General features: G+C 32.6%; 1 protein-coding gene across 1 annotated transcript in view; it reads right to left on the bottom strand.

The window, feature by feature from the left end:
• Positions 1–18,212, bottom strand: part of LOC140755972 (allatotropin) — a 38,842-nt gene extending 20,630 nt beyond the window's left edge. Inside the window, exon 1 of the mRNA XM_073091341.1 lies at positions 18,112–18,212. The gene's annotated coding sequence lies outside the window, so the exon portion shown is untranslated. The remainder of the gene's footprint in view (positions 1–18,111) is intronic.
• Positions 18,213–23,637: the final 5,425 nt, after the last annotated feature.

Raw genomic sequence — 23,637 nt, 5'->3', positions numbered from 1 at the left:
TCTACTGGGAATCGTATTACAGTACAGTCAAATTGAATTATTAAGCAATACTTTTAACTCATTCATGTAATTAATTTTAGTAGAAGGGGTAATTTGGTCTTTTACGTGACGTCCGTTTAGCTGCCGAACGCAGCTTATAATTTTTATGCAGAAATTATAAATTTAATTTGAGTTAAAAAAAATTATAGCTGTGGTGCTCAATTGCAGAGTTCCTGCAGTTCTTTGCGAGAATCCCGTCAAAGTAAACCAATCATTTCTACTATTAGCCCGCAAGGAAAATAGAACTACATTCTTATTCGAGTTCTTTCGAGTTAATTAATAAATATTTGTGAGCTAACCTAACCACAACCTAAGAACCTGATATTTTAGTAAAATTTATGTCTTCTACCTAAGTCAATAATTTCCATTTCTGCGAAAATCATTACATTGTTACTTGTAGTAACAAATCAAGTGCGAGATAAAATTTTGAAAGGTTTCCGTTAATTTTGTATCTTACATTATAGGCAATCTAAAGTTGATACATAATATATGTGAAGGCAATGGATTAATTTACTACGATGACTTACAAGTTCTAAGCAAATTAAATCTGCGTATGTGGATAAATAAGGATAATAAATAATACTTGGATGAACAAACTTTGCTCGACATCTGTATTAATATTGTATAAAAAGCATTATTCGTGATATCCTTATATATAAACTGTCAATTCAAATAAAATTTGTTTTTGTCAACAATAAAAAATCTATATTTCATGATTGCAGCTACATAAGTTAATAAAGTGTAGGAAATGATTAAAACAGATCGACCGCAATGATTGTCTGTAAGTTTATGTTTGATTGTGAAATTCCTTTGAGTAATTAGAACGATTAAACTTCGAGGACAGACCACTGTTTTGTCATATTTCAAATAGTTAACATTGAGTTGAAATTTAGTGTACCTATTTGAATTGTATCAAATTATCTAGCATTAAATTATATTGGTTTAAACGTCCATAATAGACAGTGCTGTGATGTGTGAGCTTAGTGGTTAAGAAACTCGGCCTCTCGATCCAGGGGTCCGAGGTTCAAATCCCAGGCACGCACCTCTGATTTTCGAAAATTATGTGCGTATTAAAAATTAATTACCACTTGCTAAACGGTGAAGGAAAGCCATCGTGAGAAAACCTACATACCTGAGAGATTTATAAAAAAAAATCTCAAAGGTATGTAAAGTCTACCAATACGCACTCGGCCAGCGCGGTGGACTATGGCCTAATCCTTTTCATTCTGAGAGGAGATCCGTGCCCAGCAGTGGGACAGTAATGGGTTGATGATGATGATGAAACATAAAACTATGCTGTATAAAATTTTACTGAAAAGATAAAGGCTTAATGTTAATTTAACAAAATTGGGTAAATAGTGACTGTAAAACAAATTAATTTTCTTTAGTTTTGTAAGTAAGTAGTCTTTAACATTTACTGGAAATCAATTCGGTAGGTTCATAAATAAGCCCAACAGACAGACTGCGAAAAAAGTTTAAAATCTTAAATTTGAATATTTATTTAAATGAAATTTTAGTGTACTAATGTTGCGTAAATAAACATTACGTAGGCTTTGAAATTAACTTTATACTAACAAACGCTGATTTCCATTCGATAGAATCTCTTTGAATTATTAGTCACTGGTTGTGTCTAATAGCAATAACATTCGTAGGAGAACTAGTTGGCAATAGTTTTTAAAGGCATTGAAAGTAACTTAGCGTCAAACACCGGTAGTGGGCGCCGCCGACGCTCGACATAGACTCATCACAAAACTTTCTTATTGTTATACAGCTCTGTTGCGGTAATGTAGGCAACATTCACATTAAACATACCTACCACAAGTGGATCCATTTGTAACAATGTACCTACTTAAATAAAACAACAATAGTTCGGATCTACTTATCCAGCCATTGTGAATCACGTCGGTAATAATATTAGTCTCTGGCTTAGGTAAGAAATAGTGCCCCGGATTTTGAAAAATTTGTATCTGTCGCCCTACGTCTGTATATAATCAATCTATCTTATTTTTGACTTAAAGCATCTTTTAGCCAGAAATTGCGAAATTTCAAAATTATTATTATATTAATCACAGATAGCAATATTGGAGACTTGTAGAGATCCAGTTTTGTCACTATCACTTATACTAACAATATCTCAAGAATTATTGATATATTTGTTAAATTTTAAGTGATTTTTTTAATATATTTACATCAGATCATATCAGACAGGGTTTTTAAGACACTTATTATTTTTTTATTTCGACATACAGAAGTATTATTATGAGCAGAGGCAACTAGCTGAATGTGTTTAAAAAAATGTTGACTGTATGTTGTACGATACGTTGAGTTTAAAAACCTTACAAGTTACCTCAACCTTACAACAAACCTTACAACTTACATTCAAACCAATTCAATATTTGCTAAAACCTCAGATAAGTAAAATATAAAAAACTAAGTCTATGACGGCCATTTTCACGCATCACGACTTTTCTCGCAATTGAATTTACCTAAAATCCCTTCTCTAAAATCTTGTTAGTCTATGTACAGACATGTGTATCTGTGTGTTTATATTCTCTTCTAGATTATTGTGTAGCTATGTACTTAAATATGATACAAGCATGATAATGTTAGCCAAACAATTTATTATGCAGTTTAGAAACTAAAAACCATACTAAAATCGCACAAGGAAAATCGTTAATCCTGATTCCTGACGACCCTGATGAGGAGAAGGGGATAAAATTATTAAAATCCTTTATTGTCATCGGTTCTTGATAATTGTTCAAAATTTTAAATTAATTTGATGGTTCAAAGTGGGTAAAAATCGAGTTCAAAGATTCCGTTACATACATACTCGTACATAGATGCAACCGAAGCTAATAAAAGTGTGTTTTATTTATTTATTTATTTATTCGGGACTACCATAAGATACAACAGTGACAATCATATACAGTACAATTATATCTATTATATTATTGAGTAACTGTTCTTACTATTACAGATAATCACAACATGCGTTGAATGTACATAGTTAAAATTGAAAAATTAACTATTAAACTATGTAGCTATAACTAATAACATATAATTAAAATAAAATATAGGTACGTCAAAAGTTTGTAACGTTTTTGAGCCTGGCTTATAATAATAATATGGTGTTAATAATAATAAATGCGTGATTCTACCTATAGTTGGTCAATTTATTATGTTTTGTTCTTTTACTTTTTTCTTTATTTCTTTCACTATTAAGTTTGTCCCTTGTATGTTTCTAAAGAAGCAAAAAATACTTTTAAATCTCCACTAAAAACCTTATATGAGACGACATTGAGATATTTACAAGCACAATTTACATTTTGGCTTACGAACATAGACCTTATTAGGAAGCGTGAAACAGCGCTATAGGTTTCCCTATCAAGTATAATAGGATTACAGTTGGATTATTGGTTTATCGACTAAAGTAAATTATGAATCAAACGTTTAACAAACGTCGGCTTATGAAGCTTTATGGGCTTATCTATTGAGTTTTGTATTTGTATTCGGCTCTACAACTAACCCGTTGAGTTTACCAATACAAATACTCGTATTAACATTTCGCCTAATGTCCCAAACCATTGTTTTATTATTTGTAAGATTCGTGTGAGTATAGTGAATCATGAATCCTTTTACCATGAAATCATAGTGTTCGCATTTCGAAATACTTTAAGTACGAAAGTATCACAAAAGCACGAAAGGAAGGAAGAAGAATGAAATTACTTCGACATTACGAAAATTATTTGAAATAATAATCTTGAAACATCTATACACACCTAACTGTAAAAAAATAAACATATAGAGAGTTATAAGTTAACTTACAATTTATCTCACCAGTGCGACATTTAGATACTAAAACAACATAGTATTATAAATTCCTTCAGACCTAACGTAACGTAACAACGTAATCAAATAATGCGTACACGTTTCATTAACCGCTGCATTCGACTGCATTGAAATTCCGTTTATCGGTTAAGTGTGGAATTACGTTGGTTTGCGCCCACTCGGCATATTCCAATCGCAATATGAAGACAAAACAAACTAACGTTGTGTACATAATCACCTCTCTATCCTGCCAATCTCGTTCACGTAGCGAGCCGCAGATCACGTAACCTATCAAGTGTCTATATAAAAATATAAGCGCAGAGCGTACAGAATGAATCCTAAGTGAATGAACACAGGTGACTATTTTTAGTTTCGGTATAAAATGACAATAGTGCAGACTGTGAACATGACAAAGAAACTGGTATTCCTAGTATTTCAATCGACCTGATTATTATTTAAGCAACTTAGGTAAACGACAGAAGTAAATAGTAAGTCATGTTATATAGTTATATAGTCGTGTAACAATGTTATACAAAACATTTGATTTAAAATACAAATTTTTGGAACTATTTTTGAACCTCAATAACTCATGAATACCTCATGAATATTTATTTACATATGTTACACATATGGTGCACTTTAATAAAAACATCACGTTGATTATATTGTGTAAGCTTATGTGCTCTGAAATACATTTAAAGTCAAAATTACAAACTAATAATCTAGCATTTTTGCACCACACTAGTATTGTGCTTAATTCGCCAATACAAGATGAACCAATCATCATCATCATCATCATCAACCCATTCCTGTCGCACTACTGGGCACGGGTCTCCTCTCAGAATGAGAAGGATTAGGCATTAGTCCACCGCGCTGGCCAAGTGCGTCTTGGTAGACTTCACATACCTTTAAGATTTTTTTTTTTTATAAATCTCTCAGGTATGCAGGTTTCCTCACGATGTTTTCCTTCACCGTTTAAGCAAGTGATAATTAATTTCTAATACGCACATAAATCTGAAAATAAGAGGTGCGAGCCTGGGATTTGAACCTCGGACCCCTCGATCGAGAGGTCGTGTTCCTTAACCACTAGGCTATCACTGCTTTTTTGATGCATTTTTTTATATGCATGATGATGAACCAATATTGGCTTGAAATATAGAGTAATGGCCTGGCAAAGTGTCGTTTAGAGGAGTACAAAATTTAACGTGATTTAACGGATATCATCCTCCAAGAAATTCAAATACCCATAAAATTAAACCAACATAATCCTTAAGACGAATTATATATACATAGTCTACAATACATATTGAAATAAATGTGTATAGTAACAAGCAAAGTTACTCAAGGCTTTTAAGTAGCATTTTCTTGAAAATCAACCTTTTCTTTCAGCTCTTCATTTACTATCATTTTCCGAATTTCCTTCTTACAAGCGATAGGTTGGTATAATACGGAAGTTCAGACGTGTATACAGACCTAAGTTATTTATCTATACTAATATTATAAAGAGGAAAACTTTGTTTGTTTGTTTGATTGTAATGAATAGGCTCAAAAACTACTGAACCGATTTTAAAAATTCTTTCACCATTCGAAAGCTACATTATCCATCATCATTAAGAGTAACATAGGCTATATTTTATATGAAATATATTTGATAAATAGATTTTGAGGTGGTATATAGTTTGCCGGGTCAGCTAATTTATTATATACGGCTATAAAGATATCAGCAGTTAAAACAAAATAATGTGTAACATTTTATAAAAAAAATCGAGAAGGACTGTAAGGTAATGTAAACTTTGCTGGTTTTATTAGTTTGATGACTTGCTTGGCTTATCCTAGCACAAAGCCCAGCACTGAATAACTTAGTTACGTAAGTTTAGACACTGCTTTAGAGCGCAAAACCAACTAACCCGTACGTACAGATACTCTATAGACCACAAAAACAATTTACTCGACCAAAGTACGATACAGGAAATGTTGAGGGTAATCTAACTTGCTATTACCGAGCGTTTAAAATACCTGCTGTAGGTGTTGTAATGTGGCATCCTACAAAAGAAGTAGATTATCTGAATTCAAGAATAGAAGTGTATCTTGCAATGAGAACACTTTACTTTCTGGATTGTGGCCAGATAAAAACTTTATCTGTCTATCTAACCTTAACAGCTATGTCTTTTAAATTGTACTAGATATCCGATTAACATTTTCACAGAAAATATACTATACCTACGTTTACTTACGTAAATATTCATCAAAGTAAGAGATCATAAAAGAAATCATAAAAGAGCAAAAAATTAAAAAGAATGCGTTGCCATGCAAGAAATGTATTTCCAGTGTATTTTTCTCTATCATGAAAATACTTTTACAAGCGTTAAAGTTGGCGTAATTATAGTGAAATAATAAAACCGGTGTAGTGCGAGTCGTGGTTGCGTGAGGCTTCCTAACTGAATGAACGTGATGAATTTAACATCGAGAAAAAAAAAAAGCCTAGGTTTTATCTAAACACCCAACTTGAAAAGCAGAAATAATCATCCCACAAAGCTAACGTTGCTTTATCAAGAAACATGTTTAAATAAATCTATAAGTAAAACGAAAATATCACGCAATTGTACGGTTCCTTCAGTGCTCGAAGTCAACTCGAACTTGTTCGGGTTTTTATATAAATGTCGTTCTGTTACTTTATGTAGCAAAAGCAGGTCATTTGAAAACATTTATTTTTACATTCGCAAAGGAACTTGTATGGTTATTTTATTGCTTTAGATACGATTAAACTACACGTCAATCGAGTATAGCTCATAACATTTCAAAAAGAACGTTAGAGGTCTTTACCTTTAGTTTCATTACTAATCAGCTTTAAATTAAAGAAACATGCAAAGCTGAAAAGTTAAAAGGTTTTTATGTTATGTATTAGAATCTTCCAAAGGAACCTGACTTTGTGTATTTTTTTGAAACATAGAGCTCCTAAAAAATAGGTCGGAAGGGAGAAAAGACTTAGACTTTCGCCCATTAGTACTTAATGGTCTTTGTTTTTTAAGGACCCACGCAACTATACTTTACATATTTTATGTATTTACAAGCAGACGTTGCCCTGCGAAAAAAACATTTTTAGATCCCGATAAGAGTGCCATCTAACAAGTGAAAAAGTATCTTATCTTTCAAGTTTGAACCAAATTCTTCTACGCAAAATCATTTGAGCAGTTTCGTAAATCAGCGATTTAACTATTATTAAAGAGCTTTAGAAATCCCGTTTGTATGTTATGTTTGTTATTTTACCGACATATATTTTGTAGTTTTTGCGTGGGTAGCTGAATGTAACCGATTTTATAATAAATGTTATTTAACCACCTGATTGGTGTCAAATCTGTTGAGTAGCTTAATCTTGATCCCTAATGAAGAGCCGCTCATTAATTACCTTTTGAGGCAACCGCCGTGTCATTCTCGGTTTAATTGAAATTTCGCCGTTCATTATTTAAATTAACAAACAGAGATTCCATCATGGAGGCTTCAGCCTTATTTAATATTTTGAACGATTCTTCAAAGACGTGAAGGTTTGAGGTCATCTGAAGCCTTTAAAGGAATTAGACAGATTTCTCTAGAATTAGTACTTTTGTACAGGATACTTTGATATTACTCAGAATTACAAATACGAATACAATACGAATTTGCAATGTTTCTTTCAGAGTCTGAAAATAAACAGTTGAAACATTTTATGTATGACAATATTGTGTAAAATAACATACGAGTATGTGTAAATTATTTTGATTAAATAATATATTCAAATTATTGTTTATATTTTGTAGTGAACTTGCGTGGTCGAACTTATGTCAAATAAGCCATTTGCATATCATTGTCCTCGTAGTGCTGATTTAGTGCTCGTACACAAAACTGCGATGCGACGCGACGCGAATTCGCAACGCAGAAAATTGCGACACGAATTGCTGCGATGCGCTATCGTGCGGAATAGCGTCTCCCAGGGTGACCATTCTTCCGACAACGTTCTTACGTCTTCCCACCCAACAAATACAGGTCTGTGCATCTCCCCCACACGCTGTCTCAGAACGAACTAAAAATGGCGTCAACAAGTGTGACCAAACATCGCAGGAATGCGCGATGCGAATTAATTCGCAAGTTTTTGCGATGCGTCGTGGGAGCTCGAAGATTTTTACGATGCGACGTCGCATCGCAGTTTTGTGTACGAGCCCTTATAATACATTTTTTTATGTCAGTCAGTGTCAGTTTCGACACACAACTGGATAGGAGCAAATTCCAGTATAATTATTATATTTACACATACTCGTACATGATGTCAAAGTGTGCAAAACAATATCGAGCAAAAAATATAACGCTTTTGAGTAACGCCTGTATTCATTTCGCTCCTCATAAAATTTCCATGTCGCATTTCCCATGCAAATTTCCATTTTTTTGCCTCGTGTGAAAGTCAATTCTTAAGTACCTTCTCCTTAACTCCTAACTCTTAAAACACTCTTATTATGAGTATTTATCTTTTACTTCTATGGGCAGTCTCCATGGCTGTTTTTTACGTGACTGGAAACCCTCGTACGCATTGAATGCTGATTCAATATGCAGCATAAAGTTGGTAATATGCAAATTTTGTATGTCGATCCACGAGCGTTCCATAGAACAATGACATCAATACCGTGAAACTCTGGCTGAAGCGAAATCGATACTGTGATATTTTATAATGAATATACTGTTAGGAGCTTAGCCCACTAACGCGGATATTTATGTTTGATTTTACATTTTATGGGGCAAATAATGCGATACCTGACTTTTATGTCAGATATCCTGATATGAATATAAATACTGCATATTTTATAGTACACTACATTGCTGTTCCTTCATAAAGGTTTGTTAAATATTATACAAAGAAAAATAATTTAATAATAAAGAGCTACTAAGTCGAATATAGTACGTGAAATATACTCATATATGTTTAACATTATCGGTAAATATAATTAAGTTATTAACTTAATATATACCTTAATTTAATTTAACTTATAACCAACTTGAAGCATCAGACTGTATATAGTAGCTTTTTCTATTACTACATTAAAATACGTAACATATGTCATAAGTCATAGCGGAAATTAGCTTTATAAACAGTTCCAGTCAATGCGACAATAACTACAAAATTTTGCATCTAGATCACACAACCCCTTTTAATTACCCCAGTGATACATGGGAGTAAAGTTGTAGATAAGATAATACATACAAACAAAAAACATACAAGCAATAAATACAAAATCAGATATCTCACATGATACTCCTATATGAATAAACTTCAAACATTTGAAAGATTTATACTTCAATGAAAACGACTATATTCGTATTCATTACAGGAAATTGATTTACAATTGAAATACGTAATAAAACAATATCTCTATCGTCGTATAAAGTTAAGAAGAAAGTTGATGAGAATTACATTTGTTGAAATACAGGAGAATTATTTATGTCTTCGCTTTAAAAGTCATACAAAAAGCCGAATTTAATTTTAATTAAGACAATGAAAGAGAAAAATCATCTCATATAGTACCTTAGAACTTTGGTCATAATGGTCACTTCTTTATACGAATACAGATTAATAAATTTACCTACTTATAAGTTAATTTTATAAACCCAACTAATACTTCAAATAAAAATGTCAGAATACAATGCTTTGTATGGTATAACGAAACACTTAGGCAACTTTCAAAGGGCTAATATATTCGCCTACACTATTTAAAAGGTTTCTACGCCTTTTCACAAGTGAATCAGGGAATGAGTTGCAAGAATTTCTGATGCAAGGGTCGCTAAGATTATCAAAGGCTATTTCCGTGGGTAGAAAAGATTCAAGTTTTCTTTACTCGAATTGAATAATTTAGCAGAAAATGTAATAAAGTTTTTCACTGAAAAACTAAGATCTGTGTTTTGCAAAAGAGCTTTTAAATTAAAGTCTTTTCTAGTTTGAACTAGAAACATTTTATAACTTTTAACTGCTAAACCTTTTTTAGATTTTCTTTCATAACTAAGAAAACGACTTAATGTTAAAACGTAAGCTTAAAGTAAAGTTACTTTGGCAAAAAACGTCATAATCAATCAATGTACGAAACGTTTTAAACTTTTCTTGCTCCACGGAGACCTGTAAGCTTTTGTTAAGCTTTAAGTATACTCCAACAGGGAACGATGATACGTCATTGAATTTAAAGTAACAAAATCTCAAAATTTAGACTTAATGCAAAAAAAAAACCATATATACACATGTATTGCACCATACCAAAGGGTTTCTTTTATTTATTTCAAAGCTTTGAGGAAATAGAAAATATGTTACAGTGTTTTCGCTTTTTCCAATTGCAACGTGCTCGTCATTTCAACTTCTACGGCTGCATACTGTCCTGTTTTTTTGTTTACAATATAAGACTATATGTGTACCTGAAGATTTCATAAAGGACGTCAGTTCGAAAAAATCCTTAAACATGTAAGTATATATACTTTCATGTACTAATTACAACAATATGTAACATACTAAAAGTAAATAATGACAGGGGGGTTACTACCATCTCTTAAAACAATATTATTTTAATTATACTTTTACTTTTTTTGCAGGAAATTTAACTTTTTAAGAAAAATATGACAATTTCAGTTGGTTTTATACAATGGATAAGCGAAAAATTAATAAGGGTTTAAGTTTGTTCAACTGTGTATGACGGAATATTTTACTGTTTTAAGGAGGAAATAAAACTTTCCTGAACTATGATGGTTTTTAAAAGATGGTGGTAGGCCCCCAGGACTAGCTTTTGCCTGCTATTTCGTACGTGTAAAACATAACATAATATAAACTCTAAGCCCCTATTTTGCCACTTTAGGGTCAATTTTCCAGAATCGGTGAAATAGCTGTTTCATTATTGCTAACTATGAAGCTAAATATTAAATTTCATAGAGCTTGGTTCAAAATTGGCAAATTTTGATACAATTAACTAGATTTGGCGGTGGAATACCAAAAAATAGATCTGTGTATAGGTAGACGTGTAGTATACGTAACGCATATATAGTACGCATACGTAACTGCCAATAATAATATATAATTATCTGTTTTAAGATTAAAATTGCACCATAATTTGTCATCCGTAGTTAAGTAATTAGTGGAATTGTACGGCTTTTCAGTGATCGAGTTGCGAACGTAATATTATCAGTCTATAATTATTTAATTAACGTACACAACGTAAAACGTATATAATTGTAGAATTTCATTAATACGAAGTTAATACAATTTCTTTCAATTTGTATCTACAGACTTTGATGAATGCGACAGTGAAATAAAGGTCAACCCACAATATTAATGTATTAAGTCTTATTCTTTTCGTTTCTGTGGTCCTAATCAAGAGTCTCCGTACCGTGGTTACAGTCCCTAATTTTTCTCCTAAAAACCTTTAAGTAGATCCAGTTGTTAAGAAAACAAGTCAGTGAAGTCTTTTGTCTCCTCGCTATAAAATATCCGATTATAATAGAATTTGTTGGTTCTTTGTTTCTAGCGACAGATACGGTGTCTGTTTTATACCACCTTAATGTATTTTTCATTTATTTAGAATAATTCGTAATTTCCGCGTCTACTTGTAGCTTTAATAAAAGATTTGTCATTTCCCGGATGTTACAAAGGATACAATTAAATTAAATTGTCAGAAAGATGACTTTCACTTTGATGGTTTGTTGTTTTTCAAAATTTTCACGAATTTTTGTTTTTCTACTAGCATTATAAATGTGACGTTTAAATTATTTCATGTTTTTGCATAAAATGACATGAATCGGGAAAAATATTTTTTCACGGCAGAATTTCCTTGTGTCTTAATTTATGATGTTTTATTAATTGAATGGTAAGCGCTGAATCACTAGATTTCTAGACTAGCTTTTCTGTTTAGTTGAGAAGCGCATATGAACTTTAGGCCTTAAGATTTAAAATTAGTACTAACAGACAGACAAGAAAGTAAGTTAATAAGCGTAGTAGCAAAAGCAGACTTATAATAATTAAAAATTTGCTGCTCCAAAAACAATTTGTCATGCAGGATAGAGTCATTAACTTATGTCCAAAATTTTTCCAAATCCTTATTGAGAAGCTTACGTCATGTCGTCAAGTGATCCTGGTATTTATCTATTGGATTCATACGTATCGTTGAGAACTCTTCAACCTTTTATTAGGCTGATACCAAATCTTTATTATCCGTATACAAATAGAGGTGTGATCTGAGGACCCATCGAGAAAGAATACCTAAGCCCGAGCAATAATAAAAGTTGTCACATTACTTACTTATTTTATTGAACTGTTTCCTCTTAGATATTATTTTATGTATACTAGTATTTAATAACAACAAGAAGAGGATTTTTCATTGTTCTTTCAATTGTAAGCATTTAAAAAATAGAGTATAGAAACATACATGATTTGGAAAGAAAATACAAATTCCTATGTCACTGTAGATATATTCACTCATTTCAATGAAATTATTTTTGACGAGCTTTTGCCCGCGGCTTCGCTCGCGTTACGAAGTAATATTTTCATCCCCTATTTTTTCCCCTTGGGGGTAGAATTGATCAAAATCCTTTCTTAGCGGATGCCTACGTCATAACATCTACCTGCATGCCAAATTTCAGCCCAATCAGTCCAGTGGTTTGGACTGTGCGTTGATAGATCACTATGTCTTTGAGTTATATATATTTAGATATTTAATTCTCTATGTAACGGAACTCTCAAGTAAATTGCCTACAAACTTATGGCAAGTGATATATCTATCAATCCAAAAACTACTTATTTACTATTATGTAAATATTGTTAAACAATGGACAAGTGCAATTGAAGTTCAAACCAATATTTTGTAACTAACGACAGTGCTAGGGAATGCTTATGTTATTTACTAAAATAAATAAATTATAACACAATTAATCAGGTACTATTACTGAAGAAATACATGACGCAGAAACAAGTTTCTTAATCTCGATACAGCGAAACTTGGTAAAGAAGTCCTACAAACGGTAAAGAAGTTTGATTTTACTTTTTCTCAAAAGAAAAACCTTAAACTTTCAATCGCTTTTCGTAACACGAACGAAAACAATATACGATTAATTTATTATATTTCTTATATTTTGCAATTAATTTCAAACTAGGTCAATCTAAAACGTGAGCTAGGTTTGTACTTGTGGGCATCGCGCTTGGAGAACTCCGGTTGCGTTCCGTCGGAGATCCCGGAGTTCTCCAACAAGCGTTGAGGACCGCCACCGGGGGGGTTTTAGTGCGGTAAAAATCCCACATAACCCGGCGTCGCTCCCACGTCGTCGGGTACCTTTTGAAGGTTTCCCCCTCGTTAAAAAAAACATTTTCAGGACTTTTTTGGTATTCAAATTCCTAGAAAGTTCCGGTGAGTCAATTTCAACAGTTTCAATGTTAGGTAGTTATGACCACCTGATATACCTAAGTACCGAGAAAGCTAAATCAATGTGAATGAAAAAAACTAATGTTTCATTAACGTACATTAGACTGAGTGGAGAATAAAAGGTACGGGTATCATGGACATCTATGACGTACGAATGTGTTGCGAAAGAGAATAAAAGAGCGACAGTTGAGCATTGTGCTGACGGTACACACAATACCAATTCTTTAGTAGAAAGAGGGTTTCTAGCACACAATGGTATGATCGTATTATTTCCTCGTTTCGATCGCTACTCGAGCGTGGGTAAACTAGTACCTAAGGTACAAAGTGGGATAAGTCGAGTAGATAAGTGTTTCAATATGAGACGTTTCTTGCTAGTTTCTGTTGTTAAGTCTATTGCACAAAGTTTTTAATACTTCTTAAAAAGAAATTTCAAAGAAATGTAGCCAACCGGTTTATCGCTACATGGTACCTACTTGGAAGATTATTAGTTTGTGATCTACGAGTATATTAACTTTTCCTTTCTTGAAATCATATGTGTTAAATTAAAGAAAATATTTATGATATTGATACAACACGATTATTACTCAATACTCAAGACTTTATTGCAATCATGGTTTTACAATTGTTTTATAAAAATCATTTACAATTTTAGAAACACATGAACCCACAGTGGGTGTAGCAATGAATATGAGAGCGGCCGATTTATAATATTATTTAATTTAATTAGTATTTATTTCTTTGTTAATAATAATAATAATAATAATTTTATTTGTTTCGTATTTTAGTTTTCTAAATATTCGCTTTATTTGTAATATGCATTTTTTATTAATAATTCCTTTAAGTTGGCGTAGAACTCCTTGTCGTTTTTGTTTGATCTTATATTTTCTGGCAATTTATTATAAATTTTTACGCACATGAAATTGGGACCAGTGCTATAAATTTTAAGTTTGGCAGTTGGTAATAATAATTTGTTTTTCTGTCGACTCTGATATCGTTGGAGGCACTCCTCTCGTTTTTGAAAGAACTGCGGGTACTGCTTTACAAATTTGCATGCTTCCATAAATTATACTGCTGTTAGTGTGAGTATTCGATTTTTAATAAAATAAGGTTTACAGCTGACGGGTTCCTTAATGTTTTCCAGGATACGTACGCATTTTTTTTGTAGGGTGAAAACATGGTGGGCATCCACACTATTTCCCCAAAGTAGAATGCCATATTTGAGCCATGCATATGCGTACGCATAGTATGCAGACAAGGCGGTTTTTAAGTTTGTTGTTTTTCTTAATTCTCTAAGTGCATATATAAAATTTGATAGTTTAGATCGAATTAATTTTACATGCTGTTTCCAATTAATATTTGAATCTATTTGTAATCCTAATAGGGTAAACACGTCAGTAGATTGTATTTTTGAATTATTAAATGTAAAATTTATGTCAAGAGGAGATTTTTGATATGGTCTAAATTGCATTATTTTAGTCTTTTGGAAGTTTATAAACAAACCTTTTACAAGTTTTATATAATTTGCCTTGTTAGTATTTGCTGGTAAAATTTTGCATCTAAATTTTAAACCAGCAAGTAATTGAGTAATAGCAGAAGCTTCTTATTTTCACTTAAATAATTATTTACTTCATAATAACAATGTTTAGATGTTTGATTGACTGCCCAAGCGTTTTGATGTAAGCACAGGGAGTACATACTCGTATTATACATCACGGCAGCTTTCCGTTTGGCGCAGTGATATGTTGCTTTGTGCATTGTTCTTGGGTTTCTCAAGAGGGTTTCTTAACTCAGTCAAAACGACTCATCCAATTTTTAACCGACTTCCCAAAGGAAGAAAGGTTATCGATACGACACGTATATGTTTTTTAATTATTTTATGTATGTCCAGCGATTTTTTCGCGATACCGCTACCGATCGACATTATTCAAACACCATTGTATGCGATTAGTTTCACAGGGGGGTCCCATTTCGTGGACCATCCCCCATCTATTTTAATTATTTTTTACTTTGTAGTGACATAAAAGTCGGTTTTATTTTTTTGTTATTTTTTTAAACATTTAAGGTGTCGATGTATGCTTAAATCGTACGTTGTTCTTTGTGAAACTAGTGACATACGATACATCAAAATTTCAAAAATCAAAGTAGCATCTTTATTTTCTATTTTTCAATGCGACCTCCTTACGATGACGGGTTCCTTGTCCAGTGGTGGAAATGCGACCATAATCAGGAATTTTCCTAACTTTTTTTACTGACAACTCAGAAGCTATTTATAAGTAACAATAAAAAAAAAAAAAAAAAAAAATCATGAAGGTCTTTGTCTATTTACTTAATTAGTTGATATTTGCAGTTATTATATAATTGTATAATTATATTTTCATATTAATAATAATATGTACAGGCTTTAACGGGTCGCTTATAGTTATACTCTAAAAAAATATTATAATAAACAATACAATGCTCGAAGTAACGAATCTATTGTAGAGGAGTATGAATAACCGAACAATCTTTTGTTCATCGTATTTTTTTCGGTTCTACTTGTCCTATTTTCCAGTCAGTTTCTCATTAAAAAGCGCAGAAATCGAACTCTGTTCAAACTATCAATGGGGGAATTATATAGTTTAATCTCAACGTCTGTTATCCAAAATGAGAACAGCACTATATATGAAACATGATAATTATAATATGGTCTTTATTGAAATATCTTTATCAAAATATAAATAAATTTATTTACTTCCATATACATTTTCTTATATTCATCTATAATAGGTCTACTCTCTTTATATTATATTGTAGTTCTATAATATATACCATATTATATTATATTAAGTTCATTTTTATTTATTTTGATCATCAATAGACGATACAACTATTCAGAGTCATAATACCTATAGAATATGATACGATACACGCAATTGCTAAAAAACACAAAGTTATAAATAGAAACATTCGATTGTTTAAAAATAAGTGAAAGGGGGAAAACGGGAACCTCAATAATGGAATACACAACCTTTATGGCAGTCGGGTAATTAAAATAGAAATTAAAGGTTATAAAAGGTTCGCGCAGTGACAAACGTATTTTTTAGATTTCTTGTTGCTGCCAATAGTAATTTAATGTAAAAGTAATTGTGTACTCGGTTGTACACAAATACCAAGAAAATCAAAAAAATTAAAATATTTTTATAGATAATTATTTTTTAACATTAAAGTAGCAAACGAGCACACAGTTTTTTTTATAATATAGGAGTAGCAGACGAGCATGCAGTCCACCTGATGGTAAGTGGCTGCTGCCGCCCATGGACATCTGTAATCAACCCCAGATAGGATTAGATATTCCTACCTGAGGTCGGCCACCGATGCGCCACTACCCCTGAGTCTGTCTCCCTTACCACACCCTTTAAAACGGAACACAGCAGTGCTGCTGCTGACACTGCTGTTATTATGCAAAAATAGGTGTGGCGGTGGTGCCGGAATCGAACCTCAAAGGGTTCTACCACCAAATAATTGACAAATTGTCAGCAAGTGGATAATGCTGTCCGAGAACATTTGCAACAAACTTAATATAAAGAGAATCTATCTGAGAAGCCGATCGCAAATACGTTTCTTCTTTTAAGACCTAAGGCGGTCGCCTCAATTAATAGTCCGCCGGCATACATTACAATCCACTAAAACGCAAAAACTGCTTCACAGTAGAAATAAGTGTCATATGTCTCTAGTTGAACTGTACTGGTTTACCACCTTTCAATATTTAATATGTATAGTTATAAGTATAATGAAAAATACCATAAGGGTGTGGCCCTTAAACCCAATTAACATTGATCTAACCACAAAAAGTTCTAGTCCCTTCTTAATATTGCTTATACGCGTTTAATGCACCTACATTGGCAATCTATAGGTAATTTTTACCGGACTAAATCACATCGACATCAATAATTACTTCGAAACCTAGTGTCAAACATTTAATTTTCAGCATTTCATATCATTAATTCTGCATTTCATGCATCATTTGTTTTAGTTAATTGTGCCGGCGGTGTCACGCAGCCTTTATCTAGATCGCAACACATATCACATAGGTCAATAAGCACCCTTTACACCCACTTCAGGTTAATAATTTTAAATGAGGCAATCAATTTTAACATAAATCATGTACATATAATAGTAATAAAAGCACTGTGACTCCAGAAAAGTTACTTGCTTAAAAAGTTTTATTTTTATATTTCACAAAAATGTGCCCTATTTTTACCACGCTTTTATTAGCTTGACCTGTATGTATGTATATAACGGAATCTTTGAACCCGACTTAAATCCACTTTGAAGGGTTGTTTAATTCAAAATTTTGAATAATTATCAAGAACTGATGACAATACACGATTATAATCATTTTTTCCCATTTCTTCATCATAATCATTAGGATTAACGATTTTCGAAGCGGTGTTCGGCACCTTAGAGAAAGTTCACGGCAAAGTTACTAGATTGCAACAATTATTACTTTTAGTTTGTTTAACTATAATAGCGGGGGTTTTAGTTTCATACATAATATTGTAATTCAACTTTAAGAGTATATTTTTTATTAGACTGTAATAGTTGTTCAGTTTCTACTAATTGCTTCAATGAACACAATATAAGTTTAAGAAATTGTTAACAAATTTTTAAAACGTAATAAATAAATTAACTTTGTATATTTCATGAAGACTTAGCTTTAAAGAAAAGTAAAGATCTTTTTTGAAACGGCAATTAACAAAAGGTATAATTATAAAATGTTATTTTTGGATTAAAATAAAAAAAAATATTTACGAAAATTTTCAATCCCTTCAGTAAAGTACATTGTACCACTTACCTGTGACAGTCGTGAGTAGACACTGGGAGCACTGCACTGACTGTATGCGCGTGGCGCGCGTATGGTCGTTCAATGCGGAATGGCTCAAATGGACCCTCCTGGTCGTTTTTATACGGAGCTGAGCGCGTAGCGGTTGGTGCTACGAAGCTACGCCGCGCCCCGCGTAGGCGTGCGTAGGCTGTAGGCTACGGGCTACAGGCTACGGGCTACGAGGCGAGCTACGTGTACGAGGTACATGCAGTTTGTAACGAATTTGGTAAAATGGGTAATTGCAAATATTGCAATAAAATATTAATGAAATACCAATTCAGTTCTTACTGAATGGAGCCTAAATACTGTTTAACAATCAGTCATATTGTGTAGTATTGTAATTATTGTCCATTTTACGTGAGTAGCCATGTTAAAATTTTCACTTGATGTCAATACTTTAGGTCATCTGAAGAGAATTTTTAAAATTTTGACTTTAAATAGGTATTCTGGCAACCCTGTCAAATACAATACTTTTTCCGTGAGCTGAAAAAAAGTCTTTTTGGCTTTGAGTGGAAGTAATTTAAAGAGTTACAGATAATTCTAAATCCTTTAATTAAATTTCGTATCCTCAATATAATTTCGGCTCTTAATAACAATGCGGCTGTGGGCCTTTTGTATAGTAAAAAAGCCTTTTTTCCTGGTATACGCAAATTGGTAATTTATAGCGTTTAATAAATAATATAGTTAAAATATAAATTAAAGATTATAATTATAACTTTCTTGAAATTTAATAAAATTAGTACTACTTAATAAGTAATAGTCTGTGTATAGCTCCAAAATGACTGTCCTTTTCATAGGATGGAACTAAAACATAAAATACTGAAATTATTTTTTAGGTTTCCGTTCAGAAAAAACGGGTACCTTATAGAATCAATCGTATCTATCCATCTGTCTGTCAGGTCAGATTCAATTTGCTTCAAGCCTATTGGACCAAATGAGTTGAAATTTAGTACTCAAATGTTTTCCCGTATATCCATTTCATATGTAGTGACCGAAAGACGAATATATAACGTGAACAACTGAATAGTAAAAGGGTGACGTTTAGAGGGCAAAAAAAAAATGTTTTGCTAATGATATCGTGTGACATATCAAATGAAATGGCTTATTGCAGGTATCTCAAATATAATTGTTGTTATATTATAATAATAAAAAGCTTTAGTGTTATTCATAATAGGACGAAAATTGATCATTCCTCCCAACACCCGAAACAAATTATACATTATTTTCCTCAGGGATAAAATTAAAAAAGCAGGAAACAACTCTTTACTTAAATATTACAGGAAAACCTAAAAGAAATATATGTTTATGGTCTCAAAAGAAAACGGTATCTCTCAACGTCATAGCATTACATTAACATTGTATGTTATGCAAACAAACTTACATTTTTATTTGGTTTTCAATTTAGATCAAATTTGCAATAACTTATCGGACGTAGATAATGAATATACGGAAGTCTCTCCGCGCAAGATTAGCTCTTATTGTCTGGTTTTGTACCATGAACAATATGGACATATTTTGCAAAGTACACATCTATGTAAAGTCTTCGAGAGGCAGTTACTTCAAAATTGATTAACTTCTGTTAATAATGAATACCCCTTATGTTTTGGTATATTATATTATTTCTTTATTGTTTAAATGAGGATATTACGCAATTTGACCTAAATTATTTTTAATTAATCACTTGAAGGTATAATCTGTTAAGATTCAAAAAGATAACTAACTACTTTACACCATTTCTCGTTTAATATAATTACAAAACAACCTTAATAAGAGTAAGCATTTTCACAAAATTATCCTGAAATTAACCTTCTCGGCTCTTTGTCCACTTCTCATGAAATCCAATCTGCGCTATTTGGATTACGTCTAATCCTAGACGCCAATTCATTGTCTTATTTGTTCTGTGATATCATTTTATTACATCAACCAACGAATCTACACATACATAAAATTATATTGTTTGTCTTTTTACCTTTACTACGTCATAACCACATACATAAGTTAGTACATTGCAAGCCAAAGCTTATATTTTGGTTATTTATACGATAAAAACATATAAACTCGTTTTAGGGATCCTTTATATTTATCTAAGATGTGTAGCAAAACACATATATGAAAATAAGGGCTGAATATGATATTCGGGAGCAGAATAAAACGTGTGGGATGTGTCAGTATGGGTGCTATTTTTTATGAATGTGGTTTCAAAATGCTTTTTGTACTTAAACAAATTTTAAAATAATTATGTGCTTCAGTCGTTAAAACTGTCAATCATAAAGGCATGTAATTATAATAAAGGTGGTTGGCTAATGTGGCTACTCTGCAATCCAGTTTTCCAATAGATGGAACTCACAAGGGACTTTGTTTTGTTTATATCAACACTTTGAAAGCAGAGGACGTTTGTTGTCTTGGTGATCATTCCCGGAAATTAGGACACGTGTGGCGCGAACTAATTTCGAGTAGGTAGTAGGAGGTCGTCCCAAAGGTATGATATTAGATTAGACAGATAATTTAAACATGCATACGAGTATAATATAGGAAGGCCATGAATCATTAAGCAAGATTACGTTTGGGTTTGCATGTCGTGCACGGCCGTTGGGAACGCCACCTAATGCCTAATAATAATGTGTGAATTATTGAATGCTGTTCGCGTTATCAGCTAATTAAGATATTATGTTTCTGTTTGACTAAAAAAAATTGGGACTTCTTTAGAATAATTTTAGGATATAAAGAAAGAAAGAAAGAACTTTTATTTAGGACACCAAATTATATGTATATGTTAATTTTACCCTATAATCCACATGACCGTTATGAAGCCTAAAAATATATTGTAAAGCACTGATTCATGTTAAAATAATCTCGTTAACCATCTACGCATGTTGATTTAATATTTGTGATTGAAATGAGCTACCAAACCCTAAGATATAAATAGGTATAATTACTTACAATTACTATAATTATGTGAGTATAACGGATGAAGAACGGTGGAAGTCTGCTCTGGTGATCCAGTGCTAAATGAATAGAAACAATATTTAACTTAACGTAATGTGGTGTAACTTTAAGAAACCACCATTATACAAATCTAACTAACAATTGGCAATTATTTTGTAGTGTGCCCATAGCGCAAAAAGCAAAAGCAAAGGATTTAAGCAGAAGCGGAATTTCAAATCTAAGGAGATCTGAAATTAAACTCTAAAAACGCCTTCTACACTCACAGTCCCACACTAGGATTCCCTGTGTCGTGGGTGCTATGGACACACACATAGACAAATACACAAACAGCCAGACCCAGAAACAGGAATCTAAATTAATTATTAAATATCTGTCTGGCCGGGGATTGAACCCGGGACCCTTTGCGCGTCAGACCGATATGGTGACCGCTCCACCACGCGGGGCGTCAACTGTAGATAATTGTTACCATTACGTTCAGAACATTCATATACGAATATATACGAATGATAGATACGAACGATATATACGAATATTATTTATTTCATATTTTAAGATGATATATGCAATTCATACAGGTATTACGAGGCGAGATGTTCTCGTAAATATAAATGATGCTTGCATAAACAAATATTAAACAATATAATTAATGTGTAACATTTGTTGCCATATCACGTCACTAGCTGGTCGACCTGGCTTTGTTCGGGATGATAAAACATGTGCAGATACATTACAAGCATGACGTGGATGTATTGACGACAATCTGCTTGAAATTATCACCGTCAAAACCAAATAACCAAAGTACTATTGACATTAGCGAAGCGAATTCTAATATATAAAATTCTCGTGTCACAATGCAAGTTATCGTAATCCTCCGAAACGGCTTTACCGATTTTCACCAAATTTTATATGCATATTCAGTAGGTCTGAGAATCGGCTACTACTACTATTTTTCATACCCCAAAGTGATAAGGGTTGTTCACCCTCAACATTTTTTTTATTTATATGGCAACACAAGGTTTGTCGGGTCAGCTAATATTTGCAGAAAAATCTCAACAGATCCAAGAGAAAACTCATAAAAAATCTTATATTTCGTTAACCGATGAATCTACCAATTTTTGATTATTGCACTTAGAACCACAGCACGGTCTCAGTAATGCGTTAGTAATTACTCGTATTAAGATGTTAATTTCTTTAAGAAGTGTAGCTTCAATAAGCGGTTTTTCCAAAATCACATACAAACATTTCATTTTGTACATTTTGATAAGTAACATATGAATACCTTAAATAATATTACGCAATTAACGCTGAGCACCCCAGTTGTTGAGTTGTTTAATTAAAAATAACATTTTCAACATACTTAATGTATATAAAAGTATAACATATGGTTTAAATTAATTTAAACTTGTGAATAATGGAATGAAAATACCCTGATGCGTTATGACCAATTTTCATTTTGAATTCAGTTGAAAGTAAATAAAAAAATCATCAAGCATTGGCAGTGTATTGATAGAGTTCTCCATTCAATAGGCTTTCGATAATCCTTTTTACAAATATCTCTGGATGACTGATGTGCCTTCGTACATTTATCAGACACCAGGGATTTGTAATATTCATGAAACAGGATTTATCACGAATCGAGAGCGCGGTGGATATTAATGTTTTGTTCGCATTAACGCAGAACGCCTCGTCTATGCCGGCGGCTTTGTTCGCGTAGACGTAAGACTTAGGTACATGAGATAAAGTTTAGAGATGCCATCAAACTCATAGCTTTTATATCATAGACATTTGTTAATTTGCATGTTGTCGTCGCCTATAATTGTCCTGGCACTTAGAGACTAATACCTACTTGAGTTTGTTTAATATTTAATGCATAAGTGTACAGTATGTTGGCGACTCTATAAATAAAAAAAAATAAACAAACTATGTAAAAGCACATTATAAACTAAATAATTTGTTGTAAACTAAATATGTTTAACGTACCAAAACGTGTCTATGAAACTAAGTTTCAGACTAAAACCCGATTACTAAAAAATATGGTTTGAAAAGTATCAAACAAGCAAATATTCTAATAGTGATTTGCAGAGGATAGCCGTGTAGGTGGGTCGCGATTGTTCATATATGTACATATTATACCTATTACGAGTATATTACGCAAAAGGAGTCTTACTGTTAATAACTCCGCGGCATTCCCCTGGGACGTTTGGTGCCGGTCACGTCACGGGAACGTCGGCAACCACTGCTGTTGACGCCAGCCTCGTCCCAAAGGATCTCGCAATGGTGTTCCTCATATGAGCATTGATTGCACGCAGAACGCACACATGACATGTCGAGCCCTGAAAATCGAAATAGGATTAAATGGATTAAAACGATAAAAGGCATTTGGAAGGTTTAAATTCCAAGCACGCAACTCTATGTTTGTAAAGTTATGTGCGATAAGAATTTAAATATACAACTACAACTACTACAACGGTAAAGGAACTCACCATGATGAAAAGTATACGCCTTAAGACACTTGAAATAGTTATCTAAGAAGTACCATTGCCTACTTAC

Source organism: Epargyreus clarus, unplaced genomic scaffold (assembly GCF_041222505.1).
Source record: "Epargyreus clarus isolate Ecla_fem2 unplaced genomic scaffold, WU_Ecla_fem_2.2 ptg000034l, whole genome shotgun sequence".
NCBI lineage: Eukaryota > Metazoa > Arthropoda > Insecta > Lepidoptera > Hesperiidae > Epargyreus > Epargyreus clarus.
This window is presented reverse-complemented; position numbering and strand designations above follow the sequence as displayed.